The sequence below is a fragment of the Protopterus annectens genome, chromosome 4.part0, assembly GCF_019279795.1.
Source record: "Protopterus annectens isolate FY-2018-M chromosome 4.part0, PAN1.0, whole genome shotgun sequence".
In the NCBI taxonomy this organism is placed as follows: Eukaryota; Metazoa; Chordata; order Ceratodontiformes; family Protopteridae; genus Protopterus; species Protopterus annectens.
This window is the reverse complement of record NC_056733.1, coordinates 930,366,492-930,384,036: the sequence shown is the minus strand read 5'-3', so window position 1 is coordinate 930,384,036 and position 17,545 is coordinate 930,366,492. Positions and strand designations below refer to the sequence as shown.

Sequence of the window (17,545 nt, the reverse complement as noted above, 5' to 3'; positions counted from 1 at the left end):
CTGCACACACCTTACACACCTGACCTTAATTTGGCTGCACACACCTTGTATATCTCACCTTAATTTGGCTACACACACCTTATACACCTCACCTTCATTTGGCAGCACACACCTTATACACCTCACCTTCATTTGACTGCACACACCTTATACACCTCACCTTCATTTGGCTGCACACACCTTATACACCTCATCTTAATTTATAGGTTCATAGGTTGGTACTAGGCTATCAGCCCTGGGGCCTATACAAGCCTAGCCATAACAATTCCCTGGCTATTTCTTCCCACACTATTTACTTCCCTGGACCCCTGTCTAGCAGGGCAACTGACATGATCCCCGGGGTGAATTTCCTTTCTCCCACCCAATCGTCAAGGTTCCTTTTGAAGAGGACCAAAGAGGCACTCTGCTTGACATGTATGGGCAATCTATTCCAGAGTTTGGGGAGTCTCTGGGTCAGGAACCTATCCCTGCAGCATGTTTTGTTTATTGTGATGACAAGGTTTAGAACCCTGGAGCGTGTGGCTCTGAGGGATTGGGATTTCTTTAAGTGTAGCATGTCCAACAGCCCTGGGTTTGACATGGCCTTGTATGTTAAGCAAAGATCGCCTCTGAGTAGACGATATGTGACAGAGTATAGCTGGAGTTTTTTTTAAGGCGGTCAGTGTAGGGCATCTGCTTTAGGCCTGTGATTCTTTTAGTGAGGTATTTCTCTGGCTTTTCCAGTTGTTGCAGATGTCTTGAGAGGTACATACCAAACTGGGCATTGTATTCTAAAATGGGTCTAATGAGAAATGAGTACAGTGGGACAATGACCTCCTTTTTTCTGGATGAAAAGCCCTTAGTGATGAGGTGTGCCACATAGAAGGATTTCCTGACTGTTGTGGCGATGTGGTTATCGAAGATGAGACCACTGTCCACCTGTGTCCCTAAGTCTCTTAACAAACTTTTGGTGTTTAGTGTACTGCCACCTATATGGTAATTCACAGATACATGTTTTTTTCCCAAAGGGGATAACTTTTAGTTATGTACTCACCATAACTTCAGATGTTTGGGATCCATCTCGCCTACATTCTGACTGATGGGTTCGGAGCCGATCCCTCGGCTCCGACTCGGCACGCTTATGCCAAAGAGCGAAGTCTCTTATTGGCTGAGCTTACTATATCCCAGGATGCACCACTACCAGTCCCCCAGATCTAGTTTGTCCGCATACATGCACACATGCACGCACTGCTTATATAACATCGTCAGATGAAACAAGATAAAAACAGTAGAACTCAAAACCGTTCAATCTCTTCTGATCTCCAAGGCAGGGGGAAGGAGGGTGGGTATTAGGAATGTAGTAGATGGATCCCAAACATCTGAAGTTATGGTGAGTACATAACTAAAAGATGTTATGTGATCCTATCTCACCTACATTCTGACTGATGGGACAGTGTCCCTAGCACCTGAATCCTGGGTGGCTCACTGGAAAACACTCCTGAGTACCGTGGAACCAAATGATGCTAGCCCTTTAGATGCCACATCCAATTTATAGTGGGAAATGAAAGTGTGCGGGTTGGACCAAGTAGCCGCAGCACAAATCTCAGAAATAGCGAGCTTGGAATGAAATGCAATAGAGGTAGCCATAGCTCTAGTAGAGTGAGCTTTGACAGATGTTGTAAGTTGCTTATTTGAAGAGGAATAAGCCTGAGTTATGCAATCTCTAATCCATTTGGCAATAGTCGCTTTAGTGATGGTTTTACCCAGTTTATTATCTGAAAAGGACACAAACAATTGGTCTGTTTTTCGAATCTGTTGAGTCCTGTCTAGATAGAAGCGCAATTGCCTGTGAACATCCAACTTATGCAAGGTGTATTCCGCTTTGTTTGAACATTTTGGAAAGAAAACTGGTAGTTCTAGAGATTGTTGGAGACACAGATTAGAACAAACTTTTGGAACAAAGGATGGGTTAGGCCTAAGTGATACTCTATCCTTGTGAAAAATCAAGTACGGTGGTTTGATAGATAGGGCTTGAAGTTCTGAAACTCTTCTTGCAGAGGTAATTGCAATTAAGAAGGCAGTTTTCCAAGACAGATATTTCAACTCACATGTAGCAGCCGGTTCAAAGGGAGGAGATGTTAAGGCACTAAGTACCAAATCAAGATCCCACGGAGGCGCAGGATGAAAAACTGGGGTCTTAAAAGCACAGCACCTTTCATGAAAGTTTTACATAATCTGCTACTCATCAACGGTGGGTCTATGGATTCGTGAAATTTGGAGATAGCTGCTAGTTGGACCTTAATAGTAGAGACTGAAGATCCTTGATTAAACAAGGATGTTAAAAATTTCAAGACCTCTGGTATCGGGGCAGTAATAGGGTCTAAGCCTCTGAGTTGAGCCCAGATAGCAAACCTCTTCCACTTAGTGTGATACAATTTCTTAGTGGTGGGTTTGTGGGCTGAAGATAAAATGTGAATAACTTCAGGGTCCAGGGTGTGATTTCTGACTAAAGTCGGAAGTGGAGGAGCCAAGCTGCTAATTTCAAAGTGTGAAGGACTGGTGCTGTTGTCCCGACTGATGAATCAGAAGGTCCGGGGTTAGATCCAAAAACCAAGGACCGTCCAGAGCATATTTCTGTAGGTAGGGGAACCATACCTGACGAGGCCAGTACGGAGCAATTAGAATCACTGTGGACCCCAATTGGGAAGCTTTCTGGATGACTTTGGGAAGGAGTGGAACCGGAGGGAAAGCGTAAAGCAGTCCTGTTGGCCAAGGTTGGACTAGAGCATCCGTAGCTGCTTCCCCTTGACACGGGGTCAAGGAAAAGAACCTTTTGCCCTTCGTGTTCTGTGGTGTTGCAAACAGGTCGCAGCACGGAGTCCCCCATCTTTTGAAAATCTGAGCTGCTACAGCTTCGTTCAGGGACCACTCGTGAGGAGAAAGAATAGTCCTGCTCAGTCTGTCTGCCAATACATTGGATTTTCCTGGAATGTGGGTCACTACCAGGAAGCGGTTGGTAGCCACTGCCCATTCCCACACCCTCATGGCCTCTCTGCAAAGGGGGTAAGATCTGGTCCCTCCTTGTTTGTTTAGATACCAGACCACCGACATGTTGTCTGTGTGGATAGCGATAATGCCTTGAGGGAGAAAGTTGTGGAGGGCTTGTAGGGACAGAAGTACAGCCCTCATTTCCAACACATTGATATGGAGAAAGGTTTCGTTTGGAAGCCAAGATCCCTGAACTGACCTGCCCAGACAATGCCCCCACCCGTCTGGGAGGCATCCGTCGTCAAGGTGGCTACCGGAGGGGGCATAACAAAAGGTCTTCCCTGATTCAGATTGGATGGCAGAAGCCACCAGCGGAGGTCCCGTTTGCACGTTTCTGTAATCAGTATGTGATGATTGAGGGAGAGATCCTGAAAGGACCATTGTGTCGATAACAGCCACTGAAGAATCCTCATGTGCAATCTTGCCAGCGGAACTAGGAGAACCGTGGCAGACATTGAACCTAAAAGTTGCAGGACCAACCTGGCTGGGGCTTTGGATCTTAGAAGCAGGGCTCGGACTTGACCTTGTAATGTTTGTATCCTTTCGGTAGGAAGGAAAATTCTCATCAATTTTGAGTCTATCTCTGCTCCTATGAATCTTATGCGCTGAGAAGGCAGCAAGACAGACTTTGACCAGTTGAATGTAATTCCCAGGGAAGCACCCAGGGAGATGGTGGCTTGTAGGTTCTCTAGTAGTAGATGCCTGGTGGTGGCAGTCAGGAGCCAGTCGTCCAGATAGGGAAACACTTGGAATCCGAGACTCCTCAGGTGAGCAGTCACTACTGCCAAACACTTGGTGAACACCCTGGGTGCTGTGGTGAGACCAAAGAGCAGAGCACAAAATTGGAAATGACTGTCTCCCAGGCTGAAGCGCAGATACCTCCTGGACGCCTGATGTATCGGTATGTGATAATAAGCGTCCTTGAGATCTATGGAGCACATCCAAACATTTTTCTCCAACAATGGGAGAATGGATTGTAAAGTGACCATTCGGAATTTGGACTTTGTGACGGACTGGTTTAGTTTGCTGAGATCCAAAATGGGTCTCAGGTCCCCTGTCTTTTTTGGCACTAAAAAGAACCTCGAGTAGTTTCCGGATCCGATCTGGCCTGTGGGGACCGGTTGGATGACTCCTTTTTCTAGCAGCTTTGAAGCTTCTACGGCTGCAATTTCCCTTTGACTGGGTGGTGGGTCCGGGATTTTTTTGGACGGTGGGGGTGAGTGTGTGAAGGGGATGGTGTAACCTCCGGCAATAATCCTAAGCACCCATCTGTCCTGAGTAATAGACTCCCAGGCTTTTAGGTGCTTGGCAAAACGGCACCCGACTGGCTCCGGAGCAGCACAGCCGGGCAATCCCTCATGGAGTGTGGGAGGCTGAAGAGCCACGAAAGGACTCGCGGTCTCCATTGTTTCGGGGGCCTCTGCCGCCTCTGGGACGGCCTCCCAGAATAATTTCCCGTCCTCTGCCTCTGGAAGGGGAATCTTCCTGCTGTTGGGAAAAGAATTTCTGTGATTTATGGAACCACATCTTCCCTCCTCTTTAGCCTTGGGATAAGGCCGAAAGGGAGTGGAATAACGTGCTCCTACGGCAGATAAAGTCTTTCCCTCTTGCTCACAGCGGTAAGAGTGTCTTTACCTTGGGTCCAAACAAAGAGGACCCATCAAAGGGAGCGCCGGCAAAGGAAGACTTGAAGGCCTCCGCGAATGACACAACGGAGCCAGGCTTGTCTCCGTAGAGCCACGCCTGTGCCTGCCGCTGCCCGCCCTTCGGCCGCATATGAAATGAGCCTCATGGACGAAGTTAGAAATCGAGGTAAGGACAGCCAACTGAGAGCTAACCGACTGGGCTAGCTGCTCAGGTAGGTTACCTGAGAGGGAGTCTGAGAGCTCCTTGACCAGATCCCTCTGTAGTCTGGTGAAATGTGCCAAATAATTCAGGGACCTCAGAGTAAAGGCCGCTGAAGTCAGGGTGCTTCCTGCATCGTCCATGCTCCTAGACTCCTTATGAGGAGGATGGACGGACGTTGAAGCCTCTGCCACATCCTGCTGGGTAGCAGATGCCACCACCATGGCATCTACAGCCACGCCTTTCGTCAAGAACTCCTTCTCGGTGGGGCAGACAAAAATTTGTTAGGGCGAGAAGGCACTGGTTCCACAGTATCTGGATGTTCCCACGCCCTCCGACAAACCAAATCCAGGAGCTTGTCGAAGGGCGGAGACACCCAAGAGGCGGAGGGCTGAGCCCCGAAGGCCTTGAGAAACACTGACTCATCAACGGAGGGGGGTTTGGAATTCCAGCCGCCTCGTTGCTTAAGGATTTCTAGAATGTCTGCAAATGAGACATCATCCGAGGACGACTTTGGGGACCCCTCCGCATCATCAAGATCAGTGTCCGATGTAAGAGACTCGTCGGGGGAGTCCACGTGCTTCCTCTTGCACAATCTCTTCCTTGGGGGCTCTTCCGAAGACAACTCCGAAGAACCCTCAGGAGGAGGGGAACCCCCAGTGGGGGTAACCTCAGGCCCCGGGGCTCCGCTGCCTAGAGACAGGGGAACTGCCAAAGACCCAGTCTCCATGCCCAGGGAAGGTGCCGAAGAAGACTTGGCCAAGGCACTCCTCATAGCTCTGAAAGCCGGACCCCCAGAATCCTGGGAGTGTCCGGTCCCTGGAGCCATGATAGCAGACGGAAGTCCCGCGGCCGAAGCACCGAGAGGGAGGCTCGGAACCGACAGCATTGGTCCCAAACGTCACCCCCGGTCCGGCCGAAGAAGTCCGTGTGCTAAACTCGGACCCGAAGGCCGGGGTTGGAGTAAGGGTCGGAGCCGACCCTAGGATCTCCACCGGCTCCACCAGCACCTGCTCCAACGGAGCCGAAGCGGTCGGAGGAGGAATGGCAATGGAGTGGGCTATCGGCTCCGAAGCCAACTGGGTTGGAGCCGAAACAAATTTTTGAAAGACTGGGGACTGGAACAGTCTTTGGAGCACCCTGTGTCCGAATCTGACATCCTCGATGACCTGGAGGAGACCGAACGGGTTCGAGTAGGTCTCTCCAATGGCTCCAAGGGACTAGGGGACTGGCTCCGAGGCGACTCGATAACTATCGGCGCCGAAGGAATGCACAAGCCAATTTCCATCGGTGCCGAAGAGGACTTCGGCGCCGAGGAGGAAGTGTCTGAGCGGACAACCTTCATCGGCTCCGAGATCAGTGGAGCCGATGAAGGTGACTCGCCTCTCGATGCCCCAGCCGTCGGCTCCGAACCCAGAGGAGTCGAGACTGGAGGCATCGAGGCAGACCGTTCCACCCTCGGCTCCGAAGTCCGTGGAGCCGAAGGAGAAGCCTGCCTATGTCTTTTGGCGGTCGGGTCCGACGGACTGGTCGGAGCCGACGCCCTTTTCTTTTTAGCAGGAGAAGGAGAGGACGCTAAAGCTTCTTCAAAGGAGGGTTTTATAAGGCCTTTCAAAATAAGTTTATTTTTCCTCTCTTGGAGGACCCTCGAGGAAAACGCGTGACACACGCTGCAGGACTCCTGCAAATGTTTGGCGCCCAAACAATATACACAGAGAGAGTGGTCATCTGTGATCGACATTTTAAAACTGCACTTAGTGCACTTCTTAAAGCCCGAAGGCCTAGGAGCCTGAGACATTATAGATTCAGAAACTCTATACAGAAAAACACACTGTTCTGTTTTTTTTTTTTTAAAAGACTGTCACTACAATGATTAACTTACGGTTGCCGATTAAGATTGACAATCCGACGACTACAGAAACAATAACTAAAGGGGATCCTAAAAAAAACCCCTAAGGATTTGACAAGAAATTGACTGACAGGGAAAGGCCCTTCAGTTCAAGGGGGGCCTCTAGTCAGAACAAACACACAATCACACACAAAATTCTCCACAAAAAATACCAGTCACACACAAAAAGTACGGAGTAGCTGTTAAAACAGCTTTTTGTTATAGAAATAGGAAATTCCTGACAGAAAAAGTTAGTGAAAAACACTACTTAGCTCAGCCAGCTCGAGACCACGTCTTTGCTAGTTAGCGGCAAACGAGATCTGGGGGACTGGTAGTGGTGCATCCTGGGATATAGTAAGCTCAGCCAATAAGAGACTTCGCTCTTTGGCATAAGCGTGCAGAGTCGGAGCCGAGGGATCGGCTCCGAACCCATCAGTCAGAATGTAGGCGAGATAGGATCACATAACATCTATACATTTCTTGGCATTGAGCTTGAGCCCATGGCTCTGGCACCAAGCATCTGTTTCTGTAAGGTCATTTTGTAGAGTATCCGCATCATTTGGGGATTCAATAATGGCTCCCAGTTTGCAATCATCTGCAAACTTTGTTATCCAGAGTTCCTTAGTGTTGGCCTGTACTTCAGAGAAGTAGATGCCAAACAAGAGCGGCCCCAGGACTGAACCCTGAGGTACTCCACTTGTCAATTGTCTGGAGCTGGATTTGGAGTCAGCTACTTTTACAGTGTGGGTTCTATCAGTAAGCCAGTTAGCAACCCATTGGGTGACGTAGGGATTAATGCCCAGCTTAGTAGGTTTAGCTATGATTTCAGAGTGGGGGATGGTGTCAAAGGCCTTGGCAAGGTCTAGATAGGCTGTGTGGACCACCTTACCCTTGTCCATGGCTCTGGAGACTGATTCGAAGAAGTCAATCAAGTTCAGGAGACAAGATCGACCCTTCACGAACCCAAACTGGGTGGGGTCCAGTGTTTGAAGGTTGCCAATGTCTTTGTTTACAAGTTCCATGATAATACGCTCCATGGCCTTGCAGATAAGGCTTGTCAGACTGATGGGACGGTAGTTTCCGGGATCCAAGGTGGATCCTCCCTTGTGGAGTGGGATAACTGTAGCTGTGCACCACTCAATGGATACGAAACCCGAGGTGAGGCTATGATTAAACATGACACTTAGGTGAGGTGCCAGTTCATATTGTAGTTCATGTAGTACACAGCCCGGGATGTCATCTGGTCCCATGGATGCTGTACTCTTAGCTTTGGAGAGTGTGTTTTTTACCTGTGTGGCCATTATTACCGGAATTTGGCAATCTTCCGGTATTGAGATGGGCAATTTAGGGGGTGAGAGGAGTGTGAAGTTGGCACTGAATCGATCTGCCAGGATATTGGCAATATCCTTGGGATCAGTATATTTAATGCCATTCTGTGTTAGCTCAGAGCAGATCTGAGCATTGCCATTTAGATTCTTGACATAGTTATAGAATGCCTTGTCGATGTCTTTGGAATCTTTGGCAATTTTATTTTTGTAACCAGCTTTGGAGGATTTTATGAGGGATCTCAGTTTCTTACTGAGGCTGGTAAGGAAGTTTTTTGCATCCTGAGATTTTCCTCTTTTCTGCAACAGTTTCTTCCTTTTGTTGTAAAGTTTGTTTATGGCAGGGGACCACCAGATTGGTTTCATTTTTTTGGACGAGAGCATCTTGGTTCTATTTGGGATGGCACGATTTATGCATGAGTGGATGTGCTCGTACAGTGTCTTAGTGTAGGATTCAGCAGTTGAACTTTCAGCTCCCGTCTGCATGGGTTTCATGAAGTTAGTCACTTCTGACTTGAGTAGCATGAAGTTGGCTTTGGAGAAGTTTTTTATGGAGGTTTCCTTACTGGGGGTGGGATGTGGATGTTAAGGGTGATTAGCTTATGGTCAGATGTGACTAACGAGGGGGTGACCATAGGTGTGGAGCATCGATTTCCCATGTTGGTAATGACCAGATCTAGGATATTGGAGTCCCTGGTGGGACTATGGATTAGTTGATCCAGGGCGTTGGAATTTATGAATTCCAAGAACCGTTGCGCAAAGGTGTTGGTACATGACTAGCTTTCCCAGTTAATGGCAGGGTAGTTAAAAATCACCCAGTATTAGGGTGTTTGGTTCTATCTTAATATTTTCCAGTATGTTTAGAAAGGTGTAGTGAGAATCTTGGGGTATGGTGGGGGATCTGTAGCAAGCTACAATTTGGATTGCAGTCTTACCTAGTGTTAGTTGCACCTGGGGAATTTCAGACGCACTGTGTTGGGCAACTAGCCTGGTGGTGTGAATATCCTTGGTGAATACTGACAATCCTCCACCTTTAGTGTTTCGGTCCTGCTTTGGTGGCCGAAAGCGCCACTCTACTTTGTACCTCCTGACGAACAGTAATCACGAGCAGTGCATGCATGTGCATAAGGGTCGACAATAAAAACCTGGAAGAGCAGTGTTCGTCAGCATGCTACAAAAATGCAAGTCAGGCAGACAGTACTTTGTATATGTAGGCCTCCTGACTGTCCTGATGGCCAAAGGTCAGACTGTCTACTTATATCACAAGAGGAGCTTGATGTTTGAATATCATTTATTTCTAAAACACTGTCCAGATCTCAAAAATATAGCAAAGGAAAAAATAATAAGCAAGAATGAAACATATGTACCAAAACTCACAAAATACCTATAGATAACTGAAAAAAGTAGAACGCCACAATTAGTGAAACACCACTGATAAAGACCTTTGCTTTTGCCAGAATTGTCAAGAAATACTAGCTTCTCTAAAATAAAATACATCAAAACTATTTTCTTATGAGCATCAGTATGTAAACAATGGCCTAAACTGTACTCTTTAAAGAAGTGTCTCACGTTCAACAATTACTGTATGACATGAAAAAACACTGGGGATACGTGTTTAAGTCCCAGATGAATGACTCATCCAATAATAGGCTACCACTAACCCCTAGAAAGAATTAGCAATCAAACAGGTTCTTTTTGTTGTAGGACATAATCCAGAAGCAAAGTATATTTTATTATCTAAATGGCCCCTTGCAAAAAAGGTTTTAAAAGGTCAAGAAAAAAAAAGTAATAAAGAGTTTATTCAGCAAACACTACTCAAGCATTATGACATGTACATAACAAACATGCACTACAATAGCAGATTTGAATAACTGAATTAGAAAAGGTGATGCAGCATATATTATTTAAACAAGAATTTACAAAACTTGGGGAAGATCTGCTTTACTCCACTGAATTCATAAGTAATAAGCCTACTATACCTAACTCATTGGAAAATGTACAATTGTGTACACTTACCATAAATGTAGATGTTTGAGTGTATTCACTGTTGCAGTCATTACATTTGGGTTATCTGCCTGCAGGTAGCCCTCAGCCGGCCTGAATACCAGAGTCTTGGATTCCTGTGTCAGATGCTGTTCCTTCTTCCATTACGTCAGGTCGTCAGGGGTATAAAACATGCAGCCGACGCCATTACATCAGTTTTTCTTTCCCAAGATGTCAGGTGCCCCCATAAAGGGAAGCAATTATATGTTATGTTACACCTCCAACAAAAAGCAAATACACCAGAAAGCTCAAATAAACCCAAAAAGAAGGAAACGTATAGCCAAGAGAAGTCAGGGGGCTGGAGGGAGGGTAACCAGGACTGTAACAGTGAATACACTCAAACATCTACATGTATGGTAAGTGTACACAATTGTACTATGTTCTTCGTGTTTCACTGTTGCAGTCATTACATTTGGGTAGATTCCCAAAGCTAAGGAAGAGAGGAGGAAGTTAGAGAGCATTAGGACCAGCTATTAATCCCTGCAATATTGCAGTGGCAAAACCAGCTCTGGATCTAGAAAAAAAATAGGCATGTAGTAATGCTTGGTGAAGGTATGAACAGAGCTCCAGGTAGCAGCTTCTAGGATATCCCTGGTAGGGACCCCTCTGAGAAAGGCTGTAGAGGAAGATACAGCCCTGGTGGAATGTGATCTTATCCCCTGCGGGTTAGGTTTTCAATGGTGCTTATAGTGGAAATTAATGCAATGGGCTATCCATTTAGAAATGGTTTGCTTTGAAATGGCCTTCCCCTCTGTCCCTGCAGCAAAGCCAACTAGCAGCTGTTCAGATTTTCTGAGAGGCTTAGTCCTGTCCAAATAAAATCTAAGTTGTCTGTGCAGGTCCAAAGAGTGCAGAATTTGTTCTCCTTTATTTTGTGGATTAGGAAAAAAGGTAGGCAAATGCATGGACTGATTTAGGACCACACTAGACACCACCTTGGGCATAAAGGAAGGATTGGTCTGGAGGGAAACCCTGTCTGCATGCAAGATAATGAAGGGCTCCACTGCCATGAGGGCCTGTAATTCAGATCTTTCTGAAGTGATTGCTAGAAGGAAGGCTGTTTTCCAAGAAAGGAATTTCATCTCTGCAGTTGCAGCTGGTTCAAATGGAGGGAGAGTGAGCTTTTCCAATACAAAGTTAAGATCCCAGGCTGGAGTAGAGGCTCGCCTGAGGGGAGGGGGGGGGGGTCGTAAAATTTTAGCCCCTCTGAGGAATTGCTTTAACAGGGGGTGAGAGAAGAGGGGTGGGTTCAGTATTATAATGTGCTGAAATTGCAGAGGCATGAATTTTGACTGACGAGAAGGATAGGCCCTTGTGGAGCATTTCTGTTAAGTACTGAAGAATATGAGGTAAACTGGGCACCGCAGTGCCCATATCGTGGGTCTGGCTCCAGGAGCAGTATAGTTTCCACTTTTCAGCATAGGATTTTTTAGTAATAGGTCTCCTTGCTTCCAAAATGACCTCTAGCACCTGCTTACTGAGGGAGGCTATTGGAGAGCTCAAGGAATTAGTCAGGCTGCAAGGCTCAAAGTTTGAAGCCGAGTGTGCAGAATCTGGCCTGCCTGCTGGGACAGCAGGGAAGGTGTCTGAGGTAGGTGCCATGGATCCAGCAGTATCATGCTGCGCAACAGGTGGTACCAGTGCTGGCGAGGCCAGTCTGAAGCAATAAGAATTTTCCTTGGTTTGTCCTGTTTGATCTTTAGCAGAACCTTCAAGAGGAGAGGCAGAGGGGGAAAGGCATAAACCAAGAGGCTTTCCCAGGTGAAGGACAGGGCATCCACTTTCCAAGCTTGACTGTGGGGAGTCCTTGTGCAGAATTTGTCCAATTGGTAGTTCTGGGGGGAGGCAAACGGGTCCATCTCTGGAGTCCTCCATTTGTTCCTCAAGAGGTTGAATAATTTTGGTTCCAGTTTCCATTCGTGTGGGTCCATGAGATTTCTGCTTAGGTCGTCTGCCAGTGAATTTAGCTTGCCTGGCAGGAACTGAGCTTGTATGTGCACTTGGTAGCTCAAGGCTGTGTTCCACAGAGCCATGGCTAGTTTGCAGAGAGGGTATGAGTGGGTTCTCCCCTGCTTATGTACCGCATAACTGTGGGGTTATCTGTCTTTACCAATAATTGTCCTGGAAGGATGTGGTCCTTAAAGGCTGTCAGGGAATTCTGTACAGCTAACATTTCTTTTTGGTTGATATGCAGGTGCATCTGACTCGGGTTCCATTTGCCCTGAATGCACTGCCCTGCCAAGTGAGCCCCCACGCATAGTCTGATACGTCTGTAGTCAGGGTTTGAGTGGCAGGGTGTAGATTGAAAGGGAGCCCCTTGTTGAGGTGGCAGGCCTCTGCTTACCAAAGGAACTATGTCTTTATACAAGGAATGAAAGGAATCATTGTTTTCAGGTCCTGAGAATGTTGGCACCATAGTTTTTTTAGATACCATTGTAGTTTCCTCATATGCAATCTTGCATATGGAAACAGTAGAATGCAAGAGGCCATGAACCCCAGGGCTTGCAAAATTTTCCTTGCAGATAGCTGGGTCTTTGTGGCCAGTACTTTGAAGTAGGCTGTCAAACTTGTTTCTTTGGTGTGAGGTAAGCCATCTGGGAAGTTGTGTTCAAGCTTGCTCCCAGGAATACAATCTGCTGGCAGGGTACCAGATGAGATTTCTTTTCGTTTATGGTGTACCTCAGCAAGGTTAGAAGTTTCTTTACAAATGCCAGATGTTTTAATAGCATGTCTTGGATTTCTTCCTGAATTAGACAATCATCCAGGTATGGGTATATTTATCTGCCTGCAAAATGCAATAGCTGAAGCTAGACACTTTGTGAATACCCTGGGCGCAGTAGATAAGTCAAGAGGGAAGTGCAGAGAACTGATAGTGCACGGAGTCTGCTCTGAAGCATAGGTATTTCCTCAAGATTCCCTTATTGGAATATGCAGGTAAGCTTCCTTTAAGTTTAAGGTTGCCAAGCAGGCATCTTTGCCTAGCATAGGAAGCAGCTGTTGAAGTGTTAGCATTTTGAATTTCGGGATTACCAAAAAGGTGCTTAGAATAGAGAGGTCCAGAATAGGACGCCAGGAGCTGTCTTTTCTGGGTACCAGGAAAAGTCTTGAGCAAAAACCTTGTCCCCTTTGTTCTGCCGGGACAGGTTGAATAGCCCTGATACTTAGAAGAGAGAAAACCTGCTGTTGAGCCTCTGGCCACTCATTTGGGGGTAGGTCTGGCCAACTGTTTGGGGTTGGTAAGGTGTGGAAGTGGAATCTATATCCTTGGAAAACTATATTTAAAACCCATTTGTCCTGGGTAATGAGTTTCCAGTTTTTTGCATGCAGGGCGAGCTTTCCTCCTAAGGGAGCAGGCAGTTGAGCAGGGCTTGGAAGGGCAAAGGTTAAGTCATTGTGACATTTTTCCATGGGGGGTGTCTTTCTACTTCCAGTTTTGGAAGTGGGAGCCCCCCACTACTTAGGCCTGTGTGCAGCCTGAAACTGTAACCTAAGTGGTCTGCTGTTCTTGGGTTTGGACTGAGAAGGCCTGGAAGAGACTGGAAAGGACCACTTCTTAGAAGGCCAATGCCTACAAAATCTGGGAGGCTGTACTTGCAGGAAATCTTTAACAATTTGCATAGATACAGCTTTTTCCTCCATATTTTTAAGTGCTTCTTCTGCCTTGTTGCCAAACAGGCGGTCTTGGTTTAAGGGAGCATCCAGTAATTTAGCTTTAACATGATCTGGCAAATTTTGCTCCTTAAGCCAAGCATGCCTTCTAAGTACAGACCCAGTGACAGAAGCCCTGCAAGATGCTTCTAAAGAGTCAAAACCACATTGCAAAGTATGTTTACCAACTTGTTCAGCAGAATGCATTAAATCCTGTAATACTTTATGTTGAGCACAGTCAGGAATCAACATCATTTTCTGTTTAAGTAGTCCCATAATATGCTGTTGATACTTCAACATATGAAACTGGCAATTTAAGGCCCTAATGGCCGAAGTACCAGAAGTGTATACATTCTTACCCCATCTGTCCAAGACCCTGGAACCTCTATCAGAGGGGGTAGGGTTTTTGACAGCAGTAGCTTTAATGCCCTTTGGTCCTTGGGAAATGGTCTCTGGATCCGCTGTAGGATTCTTGAAGAGGAACTTCAGACAGTCAGGTACACTGTAATACCTGTCAGGTTTCCTGGGAGCTGGAGGTAGAGTGTCTGGGGCCAGGCTAGATTCCAAAAAGGCATCTACAATGTCCAGAACAGGAGGGATAGCTAAAGGCCTGTGTTGAGGGAGGAGTAAGAATGCCCTAAGCCTCTTTTTGGTGTCGGAGTAATCCTGGCTTTCCCAGCAGAAATGCTCCTTAAGAGTGTGCAAGGTTTCACCAAAAGAAAAATCTTCTGGAGGGGAAGCAGAGGGAATGGAATCCCTCTGCATCAGAATCTTCATAGGTAGGTAAGGGCAAATTCTGGTAATCAGAAGGAACAGAAATTTCAGAATCCTGATCAGAAGAATCAGAAGGAAAATCAGTTCTAGGTCTCAGAGGGGGAAGGCTGGCTTCCCCTAATTAAAGTAATAAGGTCTTCAGCCATTCTAAGCATTTGTTTTTTAGGCAAATGGGCCTGACCATGCCGCTTGGACGTCAGGTTTCTAGTCATAGGTTGAGTTTTAGGCCTTGAAGAAGATGGCGTTGGTTTAAAATGCAAATCTGTAGGCCTGAATACACCCTCAGAAGCCGGTGCCTGCACAGCGGCTCCAGACCCATCCACGGTAGAGACATCCGCAGGTTCCATAGTCGAAGAAGCATCTCGCGACATACCGGACTCCAAATGGGTCTCAGTAGAGGCTTGCGAATCTGAAGTAGCGGGTATCAGGGGCTGCGAAAGCACCTCATTGAGTACTGGCGAACTGGTGACTAGCTTAATGTGTCGTCGGCAGTTTTGGACCTATGTGGTCTGTCTCTGTCTTTATCCTTACATTTTTTCGGAATATCGATAGTCAGATGGCTTACCGAAGCCATTTCTGGATAGTTAAACCGAGTACCAAAATAATTTGCTGCGAAAATATACCGACGACGAATAGTTCGGGGGTGAATAAGCACAAAACCGACACAGCAAGGGACGTCATGATCTGGGCCTAAGCAAGGAATGCAGTACGAATGAAAATCTTTATGAGGTATTTGCTTTCCACAGGTAAGACAATTGCTAACTTTTACTGACATTGGTTAAGAGCAAGAAAAAGGATCCCCAACGAGGTACTTAACTTTTTTCGAAGACTTTAGTTCTGAAACTCGAAAATTAAAATTTCAGGAATCGGCCAAATGGCACTTGCAAACTGCTTTTGCTTCGAGCACCGCATGGCAAGAAAGACTGATGTAATGGCTTCGGCTGCATGTTTTATACCCCTGACGACCTGACGTCATGGAAGAAGGGACAGCATCCGACGCAGGAATCCAAGACTCTGGTATTCAAGACGGCTGAGGGCTACCTGCAGGCAGATAACCCAAATGTAATGACTGCGACAGTGAAACATGAAGAACATCAAGGTTATTTCTGAGCATTTTATTCTCTTGGTAATTAGCTGGAATAAGCAGTAAAAAACAGCCATCCAAAGCTAACAACAAATTTAGCTTATTTTGAGTTTGATCTGCACTTGTTTATCTGTATTTTTCTGTCTTGCTGCATTAATTTGTGCCTTTTGACTGTTTTTACTGTTTGCACTCGCTTATTACCTGCACTTATTTTGCACTGCAATGTTGCTTAGTTAGCATGGGCTAGATCCACACTTGCTGAGTCTAGCCTGCTTTTTCTTACACTTGAACTCAAACCAGCCATCTTACATTAAGGAGGACACCCCTGCACCCTTCCAACAGAAGAGTGTGGATATAAGTCTCGTCTGAGTGGGGAATTCCTGGAAAAAGGATCATTGTCTGATTTCCTATTTGCACACTAATTTTAAAACTGTTCAATTTCACCTATGTATAAGCCTTGCGTTTGGACAGAGCTACACACCATGCATCAGGAGTTAGCGGTGCCTTGTACAGACGCAAATGCCTAGAAACTATTTTGTCCTAGACACCAGTGAGTGAAACCCTCTCAGGTTCCCTGCTGCTCTGCAGGCAACGCAGTTGCACACTACTGCACAGCAGACAACACAGCTGAGAGCTGAGCAGTATCGCCCAACTTTTTATACCGGGTCTTTTATAAAACACGTTCCCTTGTGCACACTTCTGCACGGCAGACAACACAGCTGAGCGCTGCGCAGTATCGCCCCACTTTTTATACCCGGCCTTTTATAAAACAAGTCCCCTTGTGCACACTTCTGCACGGCAGACAACACAGCTGAGTGCTGAGCAGTATCTCCCCACTTTTTATACCCAGTTTTTTATAAAACAAATTCCCTTGTTGATCCCAGAGAAATATCTGATCCAATTTCCCTCTAACAAATTAGTACTTAAGAATTATCTGCTACTATAGACAGTTTCCCAACATTTCTCCAGCCAGCCCGACTGACATGGGCATCCTGAGGCAATGCAGCAACTGCCTCATGTACACAGACAACCACGTGCTTTTAAAGCAAATACCGCATGTGAGAGATGTGACTATATCATGAAACTAGAATCAGTCCTCTCATGTAATAATAAACAAGACAAACAGTTTGCCAGCACACACACCTCTCCACTCATAAAAGATGAGGTCAAGACACACAAACCCACATATGCAGAGGTACTCACTAAGAGCCTACCAAAAGACTAGAGACCTCCCAAGTGCAAACAACATACACATACTGGAACACAAACAGAATTCACCATTACATATAACACACAATGTCTCAACAATTAATCTGCTAAGGCAAAACACCTCAAAACCTAAAATACTAGTTATAGGTGACTCAATAGTGAGACACACAGATATCCCCTCACCAGGTTGGACAAGCAGAAGGCCACAATCAACTGCCTGTCAGGTGCCAGAATCTGTCAAATCATGCCACACTCAAGTCACTCAACAACAATTCTCATCATCACTCTGTCATAGTACATACTGGAGTAAATGAATTGAGACAGACCTCTCTAGACTATATGGAGAGAGACATGACTGAACTCTCAGACTGTGTGTACCAGGCAGGTATGTCCCTAGCCCTAATCAGCATTCTATCTTCACCTAGGATGATGTCACAATACAGAGAAAAAATGACTGATTTCAATAATTGGCTTAGCTTCTGGTGTCACTCCAGGGGGATCCAGTATCCAACAGCCTGGGAAGACACAGTTCAACAGACCATGCTGCTTTGCCAACGATGGCCTCCACCTGTCTCCTCAAGGCTTTCAGATACTAGCAAAGATGCTTACCTTTTTCACAGTACCTTTTTTTAGGTAATGTCAAATTAACAAAACTTCCGACAAAGAAAACCACTACAAACTCAAGGTCATGCTGCTTAATGC

At 46.2% G+C, this 17,545-nt stretch overlaps 1 protein-coding gene across 1 annotated transcript in view; it reads right to left on the bottom strand.

The window, feature by feature from the left end:
* KNTC1 (kinetochore associated 1) overlaps window positions 1–17,545 on the bottom strand; it is a 3,090,908-nt gene that overhangs the window by 2,672,326 nt on the left and 401,037 nt on the right. The gene's annotated exons all lie outside the window — the stretch shown is intronic.